The 14,980-nt window shown below is 38.6% G+C and overlaps 1 long non-coding RNA gene across 2 annotated transcripts; it reads right to left on the bottom strand.

Moving 5' to 3' along the window:
- Positions 1-8,813: 8,813 nt before the first annotated feature.
- Positions 8,814-14,912, bottom strand: LOC122153167. 2 transcript variants are annotated; one of them, XR_006165000.1, is made up of 4 exons: positions 14,805-14,912; positions 13,214-13,300; positions 11,682-11,965; positions 8,814-9,155 (listed from the first exon to the last, which is right to left on the bottom strand). It is a non-coding gene; the product is annotated as an uncharacterized LOC122153167 (long non-coding RNA). The 2 variants fall into 2 exon arrangements; XR_006164999.1 differs by lacking the exon at positions 8,814-9,155 and having other exon boundaries at positions 10,751-11,965.
- Between the last annotated feature and the right edge of the window lie 68 nt (positions 14,913-14,980).

The following is a 14,980-nucleotide window of genomic DNA, read 5'->3' as shown; positions in this document are numbered from 1 at the left end:
AGTAAGAAGGATTTCAGAAATAAACAGGCAAGATGTACTACAATACACCAGATTATTAAAAAGGAGAAAGCATGTTGAAACACAAGTTCCTTGACATTGAAAAAATACAAGAGGAACAGATATGAGGAATTCTGAAAGTGACATGTATAAAGTTTAGTAAGAGAACTGCTGATTTTAACATTGAGAGTTGCTGCTGTTAGAGGGTGTGTCCACATAGTGGAATGGAATAAATTAATTATACTGAGCTCATTTACTTCTTATTGAAATAATCTGCATCCATACGATGCAAATCTTAGTTCGCAGCAACTGGCAAGATATTACACATATGCTTCTGTTAGAAAGTAGTTATTTGATGGCATAGTAAGCTGGTACTTTCATATCAACGCCTCAGAGCTGTATGTTATTTTGCAGTCCCTCCAGAGGGCTTTACCACACAACTTGCCTTCTCACAAAAACATGCAGTTTGCTTATGTGATCTAGTGTCATGATTAGACCTTCACTATACTTTGTACTTATAGGATTCGCATTAGATTCAAAGATTCTTATGCAGGAGACTGGCAGAGCGCTGAAGTAGACGCTGAAAACAAATCTTTCGGCCAGCTATCAATTTCTATGCACACCCAAAGATCCAGTCCCGCAACTGAGACTTTGGCTTGTTGGCATTTATCCTGTGACTAATTACACTTGCCATTGCTGCATGTCATTAGCATAACACTTCATGATACAGACTCAATATGCACCTTAAAAACAAAACAAAACAAGAACCCCAGCAGATACTAGCATATTGAGTAGATGCGAGTTTTTCCTTCCCTGATCAGACACATGAAAGTGGTGACTACAAAGGATTCTGTTCATAATCAGTCTTGCCCTGTATATCTCAAGTCATCTGCTCCTAACCAACCAAAACATCATTCAGCCTGTCACAAACTATTACCTTTTTGAGCTCCCTGTCCTGACTTCTTAGTGTCAGACCTACTCACTCATGTATTCAGTAGTGAATGTGCCGAAGGCCTGGCACAAAACCCATCACTTCAGTCTTCTAGATTAAATAGTACCTTTTGCTCAATGATTTACTCGGCCACCATCCCATCCCTTCATGTTGGTTCAGCTTCAGAGTTTGCCACTCTGGAAGTACTTATCTTTCCCATCCATCATCCCCACTGGCATCCTGGATTTACAAATGAAAATTCTACCACAGAAAGTGTTCACTGGGCATACAGCAAGGAGCTAAACATTATGTGAAGGTCAGTTTGAATCACTCCATCATATTACAGATTAGTATACAGCACAGAACACCACATGAGGCCTTTTGGAGGCATTTTCCAAGTAAAAAGTATTATATTTCATCTGTACAAAAGCTTTCAAGACATATTTTTCTCATATAAAATTATTCTGGCACAAAAATGCATACAAACAGCAAGGAGCCAATAATATTAATACCAAACATATTAATACCAAATATACTAAACTGTATTTATTTCACTGAAAACCATGTGTCTTTCTGCAGGGAATCTAAAATTGAATTTTAAATACAGGAAGTGCTCTATTACTGCTCTGGCACTACAACGCAGAGTTGCTTTGTTGTTTGCTCTAAAATAGTAAGCCAAGCCTGTCCAGCCAAGTAAAGTGTCAGGAAGGAGTCTTCTGATCCATAGCACCAAAATGTATCTTGCTGGTCTTACTTGTCAGCTTTCCCAAACAAGCTCTTTTTCTACTTTATCACACTGAACACATTACTAGTATTAAGACTCCCAGAAGAGTCTCAACTGCAATTTCTAACCTCCCCCCAGCCCTTGTCCCCCATCCAACTCTCCTCATGGCCTAAAGTCCTGCCAGGATTTCTGCAAGAGTGCAAAAGCATAGATTAGCTTCACCCCATAAGCCTCAAAATCCCTGCTTGCCAGCCCACTACAGTAATATGCAAACCAGCAGAACACCATAAAGCCTTGCAGAGAGCCATCTACTACAGTCCATCATGGCAAACTTCTTAAGAACAGACACTGAACTCTGAGGAACCTTGGGTGTGGCAGTATCCCCACATTAGGAACTAAGAAAACATCATAGGCCTGCCCCCCCTCCAAAACAAACAAAACCCCAAACCCCAAAAGAATAAACCCCCCCTAAAATGAACAACAAAGAGGGAAGGAATTATAAGCCTGGTTTTGCGAGATCCATAAAGCCTCTTCATATTGGGAAAAGCAGTTTAATCTCAAACACTGTCCAGTCAGCCTTTCTACCTACAGGCTATTGAAAACAAAAGCTACTTGCTGACCTCTGCTCCCTTCAGCTGAAAAGCAGGGTGGCTTTCAGTCTTCTACCCGTCGAGAAAGTAGAACTAGGACTGGAAAGAAAAGGCCACAGCTAAATGCTTTAGGCACCAAGAGCTTCACCCTATCAGCCTTCCATTGTTAACACTAATTTGAAATCTCTAATTTTTCTACCACTCATTTAACTTCATTTCCTGTCTTTGTTTTCTACAAAATCTAAATAGCCTGCTTGTTCACACCTTTGTAAAGAGTTCAGAAGTTTTATATGTTTGCCATACTTAGGAAGTTTTATAAGGTTAAAGCATGAGTAAGATATACGGTGGGTGAAATAAGGCCTATGCAATGACAGCATAGCTCCCAGCTTCAGGTTCTACTCTGAAGTAATCACAAAGTAACCCACAGCATCACTTAATAATGAATATTGTATAAAAGCCTAGTTTCCATTTTTTTTTTTTAATCATAACATTAAAGCACAAGTAAAAATCCCATATCCTGAGTACATAGTCCACAAATTTAAACTACTTAATAAATAACTCATGGTGCTTTCATAAAAATCAACTATGAAAAGTTACACAAAGCTTAATGAAAACCATGCATGCGCGGGAATTCTACACTCAGTCTATCCTCCAAGTAGGAACACAAGCAGCCCTGCTTATGCTACTGTCATTTAGTCTGTTCATGAAGTTGTGAAAAAGCTCCACTCTTCACCTCCCAACTCTGCTTTATTGTGCCTTGCTGTTGTCACACATTGTGGTGCAGCAGTTGTACTCAGATATTCAGGGATATACTGCTCAGCAGCTTCTAGCCTCATCTCTCCCTCTATCCCAAATGGTATAAGCCTGATTAGGTGGCACCGTAGCAGATAATAAAAAGGAAATATCAGAGTAAGAAGCATGTGTAATTTGCTCATCTAATTGGCATACCTCTTCCAATATCTGACTTGCTACAAGTTCTGTGTATCTGAAAACTATGAAACAAGACAGACTACATTCTATACAAAACACATCTGCATCTCCACTGAAATATTTTGTTCTTGTATATCCAATTGATTTTTCTGTTTCAGAAGTATAAAGCACAGTTTCTGTGAAGCACTCTAATGCGTTGTCTTTTTTGTTTCTCCTGGCTTTTATAATAAACAATACAATGCAATTAGCCAAAGTTCTTGGGGGCAACTGAAACATGTAGATAATAAAAGTCAGGAATGTGAACTCTACTTAGGTTCTTCCAAAGAGCCCCCAGAACCAGCGCTTTTGTCTGTGCAGTACTAAATGCCTTCTTGAAAGACAAGCCCCATGGTAAGATGAAATGACTCAAAACAAACACCCGTGCATAATCGTTGCTGTTAAGATTCTTCCATGCACTATGCAGACTATAAAACTCAAAGGCAGCCTTCAGATCTCTTCTAGTTTCACTCTCCGGATATCCTCAGGTAACACCCTAATACTGAGTAGCTTTCTTTAAGGGAAGTTCTAAAAAGAAATTAAAGTGCGTATTTCCTAAAGTATTTAACACTGAAAAGAAAATGAAACTAGCTATATATAACAGAAGTCTTTCTGCTTAGCTTGCATGACAGGTGGCTGAAGATGTTAGAGATTCAAAAGAAGGATCTGGGACTTACATAGAAAGTTTCAAAACCAGATGAGATCTTTCCCCAAAATCCATATACAACTTCTAACGCTAAACATTTTTTTTTTAACTACTATTTTCAAGGACTTGTGGCAGTCGTGTTCCCTGACCTTTTCCTACTCTCATTCTGCAATAAGGAAATCACCCTAGCATCTGTCAATTTATTCCTACATGCTTTAGATTAGAACACAAGACAGAGTGAAAGTTAAATCAATTTAGATCAATTTATCTTCTCTTAAGGCAATTATGAGCATGTTTTCTAGTTGTGCAAAAAGCAAAAACAGGGTCATACTTCTGTCAACTTTGAAGGTGTTTAAATATTACTGTGTTGTCAGTAAGGTTAACAGTGCAGACTAAGACTAAAGTCTTAGGTTAAGGCTCTATGGGTTAATAATTTAGTACAATAAAATAAAGTAGATGGTGCTGAGAATGCCATGTATGCAGTTCAGGCATCTTAGCTAGAAGTCATTTTTGACTGGTCCCCTTGAGCGAGCTCAGGCATGGTTCCAAGCTGGCCCAAGGACAAGCCATTGTTTTGGAACTTTTTAGAAAGTGATGGGTATTTGGTGCTCAACTGTGACAACCTTCTGGCAGACTAAACCAAATCAACATGCAGTAAGTGGAGAGCCTGGAGTTTCACTTCAAAACTACAATAATGCATCAAACCCAAATACTTTGGCAGATTAGACAGTGTAAAAGACATGTTCCAGTGCATTATACAAAACTGACAAACATGAGAGTAAAACTATAAAGAAGTGTGTATATTGCTTATCTGAGGAAAAATGTAACATTTGCACTATCTAAAGAATTCTACTACAGTCTGTCACTGAGCATGTAGCCTATGTCACATACTCTCTGCTGTAATCTACTTCTAGTTGCAGAGCAGCAACGAACAGCTCACTTGGTGAAATACGTGAATGATAGCCATTTTCACCACTGAATGAAACCTGAAAACCCGTATATTCAGCTCTTAAGTGTAAAGCCACTCTGAATATTTTATAGGAATTATGCTGTTTTAGTGAGGTACCACATTTATGAAAGGCTTTCACGATAGTAATGAGCAAAGGTTGCACTAGACTTGTTTAGATTTTTGCTTTAGATGCATCTAAAATAGACAGCAGCAAAAGCAGGAATACTTTTCCAGAGGAAATAAATATATGCTTTCTCCAGAGGAGCTTGGAGGCAAGGGCAACAATGACACAAGGAGGGACACAGACCTTACCAACAAGAGTACAGTCCTGCAACAGCCAAGCACAGTAAAGTTGGTGATAATAACAGGCACTGTGACCCCAAAGGAGTCTCAGATGAAGCAGGGTAACAAGCAAAACGAGAAAATCCAGAAAACACCCCATGAGCAGCAGGAGACCAGGCCAAACACAAACCTGCCTGCAGTAGAGCTCAAGCAACAGGGGCCAGTGCCTGAGCAAGCCCAAATGGGGCTGTCGGGCCAGTGAGCTGGGAGGGAGCTCAGGTGAGGCTGGAAAGGGTGATTAAAGTGTACCCAGGGCCCTGGCAATAGGGACAATTCAGCTGAAATCAATTTTGTCTACTGTGAAATATATTTAACACTAGAAATTTTTTGACATCTACGTACAAAATTAGAATGTATGCCACATAATTCCATGATGCTGCATAAATAAAAGATATTGGCACATCCTAAGAAAGTAATATATCTAGGAACATCCTAGATTTTGTCATCATAATACTGCATTAATCGAATGAAGAATTAGGTTTCTGACTTCAAACAAAAATTTTAGTCTGAAAAATATGTTAAAATATGTTTTAAGATGTTATCTTCAGACTACTTTGGTCAGAGCTATATATGTGTTTACAATACACTCAACTAGATTGTTTGCTAATGTCAAAATTAATAAATCATCAGAATTTGACAAAATGCTGACTGATATTGAACCATTATACTGTGCTATATCCAAAGACTGCTATATCCAAAGTGCTATGTCAAAAAATTTGTGTGCTGACCTTCAGAGAAGATTTCTTCCCAAAACTGAGTCAAATATCCAACTCTGTTGGAGAAATGATGCCATGAATAAATAAATATACAGTTGCTATGTGAACTCAGGATTCTTTTTTAAAATTTTTATTAACACCAGCAAAACATTTTGAATACTCTGGGTCAGTATCATCCTGTTTCCACTAGATTCAGGATGGACCTGTGATTTTTCAGTGTCTGAATTCCCAGAGGCAGTAGCTAACTGTCTCTCTCCTGGCACACTCTGACAGCTTTTCCTATGGCAGAGAAAAGCAGATTCTCTGTCTCAGTCAAATTCGTGCCGAAAGAAACAGCACTTTGTGAGAAAAAACATCCTATTTTAAATTCAAAATGCTTTTTAAAAATCACAGATGGTATACGTGTGCTCAGGATTTATGTTCAAATTTAAAAGGAAAATGGCAAAACTCCAGTCAGAGCTATCTTCAGAGGCCTTGACTGTAACCCATTACACAATAATCAATCCTAATCTAATTATACTGATTACATTAAATTGCTGTTGAGACTGAAATACAGTATTATCTCATAGAGAAGCTATACACTATTTACACTGCTATTTTACAGCAGCTGAAAGCATGGAGTGAAATATTACTAATCAATGTCAGAAATTCCTTTAAGACCACTAGATACCTTCCTGCATGCTACAAACTTTTCCTGACTATGTTAGTGTGAACCCAGAAGATGCTGCTTCTGCTTGTGTAATATCAACACTCAGACCAGATCATGAGGCTGTTTTTATTGGCAATAGCTTCAACACTTTGTGGCATCAGCAGCGATGTGCTGACAGCCTTCCTGGCTACAGCGGGACAGTGGAAGACACTTCTGAACTTCCGAATGCCAGGGAAACTCTTCCACGTGTAGTCTAATAAGGGGTCGTGTCTTAATTTGTAATTAAGAATGAAGAGTCATGAGGGAACATTTTCCAGTTTTGAGAATGCCTGGGATCAATTACTGCCTGAACAATGAGACCAAGTGTAACCCTTGCAAGAAAGAGGTGCTGCTCATAAGAAAACACTTCAGAATGCTTAGAACTATTACAATAGCAGTCAGCCTCATCCATGTGTCTTTCTGGAATTTAGACTTGGCCGTGATTACACAGGTTTTTAAACTTTTAGATTGAAATATGGCAATAGTGTAAAGCAGTGAAAGCATTAACCTTGGAAATTTTGCCTGATTTGTAAAACAGCAAAGTGTCACAACCCCAGGGTGAACTACTCTTTTGTTCCACTCTTTGCCTCTGGCTGTAATTTCACAAGCCAGCTTCCATCCCTTTTCCCCTCCATTCTCATGGCTGCCAGCACTAGTCAGAAGAGCCCTTTGACATTTCAGAGGGCCATTTCTTAATTTTCCATTGAAACAATTTATTTAATTGGTATCTTCAATTTAGATTAAACTGCAGCAAAGTTTTCTCTGCTTTAGGATGGAGTTTCTTACCAGGTTCTTATCTTCTTATGGGAGATCCTATCCTAGTGGTAACAACCAATTCCAAAGCTGTAGGAAAATGGTTTTCCTGATTTAGTCCAGGGACTTTGAACAGCCACATCTCATACCTTTTGTGTAACCTAGCTGCTAGGCCATTGACTGTCCTTGGCTGGGTGTTTCCTGCTGGACCTATCTGATGTTGTATAAACAAGTATCAGCTGAAAGTGAGGACCAGACCCAGGTAACCTGTGGTCTAAAGGTTGTTGCTTTAAAGGCCCTTCAGTTCCTCTGAACACGTGACATAAACAGTCTAGAGCAATGTTTTAAATTGTTATAATTCTTAAATCTTCCAGCACTGGAGCATGTTAGAAATTTGTACATTTATGTGTATGTCAGCTTTTGTCACTTGCACAATTTCCCAAAACAGTAGGGTGGCCATTTTGCCATCACAATATTGTCTGTAGGGAGGAAGGGGGAATAGAGAGGGGAGAGCTAGCCAGAGAAATGGCTTATTTTGAGCTATCATTCTCTGACTTGCTCTTTATTTGTATAGTCTATTAAAAAATTTCATGTATTCAGATGGTAACAACTGCAGTAACCGTAGTAACAGAATTCATTAGTTATTTCAGAGGATTTCCATTTCTGTCATACACAGGGAACAACTGGGTGAATAACTAACACGCTCACGTTCTGCAGCGGCCAGTGCATTTCAGCATTTTGCTCTGGGTTTCTAACCATCTCCTACCCTTATCATTACCATTGCATAATCCACATGCTTGCCATGCTACCTTCTGTGGTGCAATGGAACTGTCTACTTCAAAATTAAGGTGACAGGGCTTTTTTTTTTTTTTTTTTTTAACCTGATTATAGCTGCAGAACTCTATGGCAGAAGAGATTAGAATAACAAAGCTCATAGGCTTCAAATCAAACCACAGCATTCACCTTGCCCTAGTTTGTTTTCCGTCAATAACAATCAACTGAAATTGGACAGAAAAATCTAAATCATTGCAAGGCTTTTTAGAATTCAAAATGTGCAGACACCACAGAAAAATTAATGGTAAAAGCACTAGTGCAATTACTAAAATACTACTGAAATACTTAGTAAATGTGTTGACAAGATTCCTATGAAAAGTATACATGTATATATGTGAATAAATCCTATTTTTGGTAAACGAAGAGCAAAATTTGCTTGGGGAAAATTGTGAAATCAAATGTATGGATAGACTTTTAGATAAATGTGTGAGTAAAAATAAGCATGGTTTACAGTTTGTGGCAAGTATATAAATGAAAAAATCTGAAAGAGGGAAGAAATAAGTAATCTTGTACTTTTTAGTGTCTCTTCCACAAATTGTAAGGTGAAAGCATTAGATGTTGGATGCTTTTAAGAGTGGATAATTTAGCTAAAAAGCATTATTATCATTATATGAAAAGCTTAAAATATGAATGACAATGACTTAAAAATAGAGTTAGAGTTGGAGTCAGCAGGGTCAGGTAGTTTCTTAGTAATAAACCAGTCTGCTCATTTTTATTAAAAATATTGTTATGTCTGACATTTTTGTTGGAGAAGACAGTTAAAAATATGACAGGATAAAAGAGAACAGGGACTGTGTTAATAATATTTTTGGGTCTCTATTAAATCCTTCTTTTGGGCTTATGCACAGATTTCGTAGGGAGTAAGTAAGGAGCTGAGTTACTACTCCAAACCGTATGCTAATCGTGGAAATCAGTTTTGGTTTCCTCTTCAGCATCCCAGCACCAGGAGGGTGTGGATAAGCGAGCACCAAAGGAGAACTGGCACCTCTAACAGGGCTCTCATGTTGGCTTGCTCTGCCCTGGGACAAAAAAGAAACATTGGCTGGACAGTGACGCTCCTGAATCTGTTTGGTACCCGCCCTGCTCTTGGAAGAGCAGAGATAGGAATGGCTTCTGACGCAGGATGAATTCTAGTGAAACAGCCTTACAGTTGTGTAAAACATTCAAGTCACAAGAGAAAAGACAAGCTTTATAAAATGAAAGAAAATGACCCAAATAGGAAGATCTTTAGAAATTCCTGCAGGAGTTCAATATCCTTAAGGGGAGGAAAAGTAAGATAACTTTATTCCTTATTTGACTTTAAGCACTTCTTCAATGTGTTTGCATTCCTTAGAACCAAATTCACTTCTATTTTAGCTACGACTAAAGTACAATGAAGTCACTAAAGTATACCATGTTTGACAAAAATCCCCCCCGTGAATAAGTAACTGCAAATAAACCCAGACTAATTAGTATTTTAACTTTTGACCTTTTATGCAAAAGTCACGTTTAACTCCGCCTATTAGATTGCACAATATTACTGGGGAAAAATCAGAATGTGTTAAATGAGGTGCCAGAGGCACACTGGGTTGTACAAACTTACTGATAATGGCAGCTTAATTAAACATTTTATGTAAGGACTGCTGAATACAAAGCACTTTCCTAAGTGCATATTAAATTGTGCACATAAACCCTCACCCACACTTGCTAGAACATACTCAATTTCCTCCTGGTGAAAAATAAAGAAGAATAAATATATGAACCTACATTTTTAGTATGTTTTTCCACATGCTGTCATGTAGGGGGGAAAAAAAAAGAAAAATATGTGCAAGGAATTGCCAGGGAATAAGTATGTTGACATTCATGTGAGACCTATATACGATAAACAGGATAGAGAGCTTTAGCTCTGACCATAATGTTTGCCCTGTGAATCAAAATACATGCAAGACGACACTGTTTGGTAGATATTTTTTCTGCTGTTTTATATTTATATAGATTCTTTTGGAAGAGCAGGCTTGCTGCCATAAAACAGAGTCCCACAGTTTCTTTTTTCTCATAGTAAATATTTTGCAGCTGGATAGCGAGGAAACCAATTTTGACTGAGTTCCCAGACAAAAGAAATGTGCTACTCTTTAATCGTCTGGCTACTGACTTCAGGCTGCTTTTCTCTGGAGGGGTCAGAAGGTGAAGAGAAAGCGCACGCACATAAGCACATCAGTCTGAGCAAGCAAGCTTGCAGTCATGGGGCTTAACCGTACAAACTAATATTCAAGGGAGCGAGGTACCCCGCTGAGGGGAGAAGCTCTGCCCATTTTCCCATGACATATGAATATGAATAAATGTTCTAGCCAGCAGTTTGCAGAACTGTTTGTGTTTTGCTGGAGTAAAACCAACAGCTTAAAAATTTATGAACATCACAAATGCAGAGGCCTTACCAAACCCTGAGATGAACTTGAAACCTATTTAAAATTGTTTAAACACAGGAGAACATCACAGTACTTCATACATTTTAAATACAGCATATGACATGCCTTTTTTCCCCACATTGTTAAAGATACACTGTGTTCCCATAGCCTTTCCATGAAATTTAATAGCTCCACATTTGTGGGTCTAGTAGGAATAACTGGATACAGGGAAGGTTACAGAATCTCTTTTATTAGAAGTTTTGAAGAACCAGTTAAATACAGTCATGTCAAGGACAGTCTCCATATACCTTTGCTGCACAGAAAAAGTGGAGTGCACTACAGCTTCTCAGGGTCTGCTCCTGTCCTGCAGGCCCATAGTCTCCATGGAGAAAAAGGACTTTGCATCACAGTTTTCCAGAAGATAGCTTGAGATCAGAGTTTGTCTTTGAGATCAGATTTATAAAACGAGACTGGAATTTCCTTTCAGAGATATAATTATTCCCTAAAAAAATCCCTCCCAAAGTAAAATTTATAAAAACAAATCAGAAGAGTTGTATTAGGTTTACTAAGGTGAAAATATTTACAGTTACAACTGTAAGACTATTTATTAGATATTGCAAATTAGGGGGGTGGAATAATTAAAGCCTAAACAAAAAAGTAGTAAGACTGTTTACTATTAATTGTAAATCTAGATATTGCACCTTTGCCAATATCCTCAAAATTCCTCAAACATTAACAAAATTATCCATATTGAAAAGACTAAAAGGAAGAAATTAAAGGTGATGTAAAAACTAACCTTGCTTTGCCAATAGCTAAAAGCTTACCTGCCTTACTTTTTGCCTCTTTTTTATTTTACTTTTCAAATTAATTAGTTTTGGCTATCTGCAATAAACTAAAAATTAAGTGCATGGATATACTTACAGCTTTTTCAAATATCAAAACTAGCACAGGTAACACCCAGACTGCCTATCCTACAAATATCCTTAGGGCCAGTATATACACAATAGTGAAACAAATACTGTGAAACAGTGCCTAATAAAAGAAGAGAGATTGGATTAAAAAAAAAAAAAAAATCAAAGATACATTTCAAAATACAGTAACAGATCAACGATGGCATTTACTAATAAGAAGTCAGGTATTGTCAAGATATTGTAATCTCACCTTTCCAAATTATTCTGCTATAGGTCTAAGTGCAGACAGAAAGACAGCACAAGACATGTCAAGATTCAGTCAGAACAGCCAGCAGAACTGATTTCCTCTTGATCTTATGTGCTTTTTTCAAGGCCAGTTTTCCAGAGGAAAATATTTATAATTTGTGCTGCTACTGTAATCTTGTGTTTTGATGCCAGAGGAGTTAGGCTAGTCCCTTAATGCAGGCTTCAGTTACACTGATGAGATGCAATCCAGTAAAATGTTCATAGACTGATAAATTCAGTATTTCTGTTCTAAAGACACACAAAAAAGGAATAGTTTATAAGCTTAATTTTATACTTAATTAAGGTAAGAAATATATTTTAGGAGGCATTAATAAAGTAACAGAAATTATATACTAGCATACTTCCCAAATACTTGCGGGAAATTAAAAAATAATCTAGCTATTAGTGCAGGAATTATTTTGTAAAGGAGAGACTGAAGAAAAAATACTTTGGGCTTTGTGATTTGCTGCATTATGCATATGAGTGGAACCCACTGGTGGTGAAGCAAATTATGTACTGACACACTGGTATGCAGAGACTGGAAAGGCTTGACAAAATTAGCTTGTCATATATATAAAGCAATGAAGCAAGAGTACGTCAAAATATCTGATAGAGTAACTTGTACAGAGAACACAGAAAAATAAGCAGTAATTGCCCTTTTGTGAGGCAGAGGAAAGCATTTTCTGCTCTATCTTTTGTGTTATTAATAACTAAAACACTTCCCCCTCACATCAAAGAACAGAATATAGTAATACTGGGCAGTTTCATGTGAGGTGATAAAATGGTTTTGATTATAGCAGACAGAATTCCCTCCTATTCATTTCTCTAGCAATTTTTCTTGTAACCATGACAAAATGCTTTAATTTTTACACAGCAAATAAAAAGTGAAAAATAAGATTATCCACGCTGAAAGAACAAGCAGACTTGTCTCAGTGTCAGAGCTGTGTGACCTATTGCTAGCCGAAGCAAGAAACGTCAAGATGTTTTTGGCATGTCCTGTAATACAGCTGCGTGCACTGATACATAAGCATATGATGCAAAGAACAAAATAGGTTATACATTATGACCTCTCCATTATAATCTCAGTATCAGTAGCAATTAGAGAAATGATGAGACTCTAAGATTTCAAATTAATTCTGCTAAATGAGGTATACATAGTGAGCTCTTTGGTATGATGTACAAAACACCCTCTGTCTTGCAATACATGCTACCCTTTTTGAGAACTCACATTTGAATGTTAGATCCTCTTTAGTTATCAAGCCTACGTTTGTGTTTTGGGTTTTTACCTACTTAATTCGAAGGAGGAGATACCTATAAAACTCCATTATTTTCTGTGCTGAGCCCTGCCTGATTACTTTCTGAAGTTTTCCAGTTTCATGTTGGCTGTTTACTGCCACTCTTTTGCATCAGGAGGGACCTGCCAGCACAGCAATGGGTGGGAGGAACGGCTGACAAGGACTGTCGGGGCACCCTGCAGCCACGCATCCTTCCACTTACCTGATGTTTTTGACACCCACGCAACTGGCGGGAAGGGGTCCCTTAGGCATGGGCTGTGCGCAGTGGGCATGACGCTTGGTGGGGACGCTAGGGAAAAAGAGATTACTATGGTGCAGAAACTTATGGTGCAAAACACTACTCACAAAGCAACTTATTTTCTAAAGCCATTAATTGTGCAACATTACAAGCGGGCTTTAGAGAAGGCAGAACAGAATTTGGAAAAAAAAACCCAATATATAAACATTGGGCTTTGCTAGTGCAAGTAGAGCTAGCATAACCTGACGTAACACAGAGCGACTGCTGGCAGCTACTGAGAAAACTTAAAATGATGCTGCTACTCCTAGATAATAATTTATAGCCGACTGCATATGCAAGAGGTGAACATACTTTACAGTCACATAAGCCTGAATTAATTATGTGAGCAATCAGATCTGAGATAGCTGTTCTATAGTAGACAAGTAATACCTTCATACTACTAATAGTCTTAGACCACAAAATTGGCTGTAGAAATGAAAGTGCTGATGGCGTAAAGGGAGTTAAGCGACCTGTAAAAGGCTTTCCAGTGCAGTGTCTTATTAAAATGATGAAGTTAAGCACGGCTGATCAGGTATTTTTTCTGCAGTGAAGAGAGCATAGAATATTGACCTTTGAGATGAAAATAAATTAATCTACACTCAGCACTGAATCTTTATGCAGGTAGTATCTTTTTAATGTCTACAAGTTCCTCTTGAGCAGTAAGAATGATGAAGCCTGATGTAACTAACAGGAATGACCACTGAACCACTTGTTCCTTGCTTACATTAAAAAAAACTCTGAAGAGGACAGAATTAAAAAAGGATGACTAGATTTCAAATAATTTTGGGGTGGTTTTGTTTTGGTTTTTTGTGTTTTTGTTGTTTTTTTTTTACTTAACAGTAATACAAGTAAAGGAAGCAGTCATCCAACATGAGGAGGGAAATAAAATTTAAACATCACAAAAAACTTTGCAGTCTTTCAGCAGTGAAACAGGTGAGGAATTTTAGTGGGGAAAAAGACACAGGTCCACAAGTACCAGTCCTAAGAAAGAAAACTTAAGAAATTAAGTGTTAATGTAAATCATCTTACATAGTGCCTTGTAAATTATTTCCCAATTCTTACACCTTAGGGTATTTACAGAATTACTAAATTACAAATTATGCTGAGGGGTATCTGCATTCTCATAAAGGTCTGATGAGGGGGGTTAACGCTTTACAGGCAGGTATCTGGAATTAGAGCACCAGGTACAACAGCTAACGAGGAAGTTTGAGTTGCTGTTTGATACTCAGTGCCACAGTGCTCCGTGCATGCTAAAACAGGGGTTAACAGGATTTTATTTTTTTTTTTTCCCCCTCATCATCCAGCCTCATCCTCCACACCTTTGTTGCTGCAGCTGCCACCAGCCAGCCGGCTGGCTGCACACCCGGACCCCTAAGCCCCTTCCTGGGGCACGGGGCCCGCCCGCCCCTCCCCCCCATTAAATCAGCAGGCCCGAACTATCCCCGGGACGCCTCCAAGGCATTCACAAGCGCCCCACGCCCCTCCTCCGCCTCAGGGTACCCCGCCTTTAACAAACCTAATTTCTCGGTCATTGTGCGGGACAGCGCGCGGTGCCGCATTAACCGATTACCCCGCAGGAAGCCTCGTTCCCGGTCTCATCTTTTAAGGCCCGCGCGTTTCTAGTGGGTCACCCGCACCCCCCTCCGCGCCGGCAGCTGATGAGGCGGCACAGCGCGGCACCGCCGGCCCGTC

The sequence above is a fragment of the Tyto alba genome, unplaced genomic scaffold, assembly GCF_018691265.1.
Source record: "Tyto alba isolate M040663 unplaced genomic scaffold, T.alba_DEE_v4.0 Super-Scaffold_16, whole genome shotgun sequence".
NCBI classification, from domain to species: Eukaryota; Metazoa; Chordata; class Aves; order Strigiformes; family Tytonidae; genus Tyto; species Tyto alba.
This window is presented reverse-complemented; position numbering and strand designations above follow the sequence as displayed.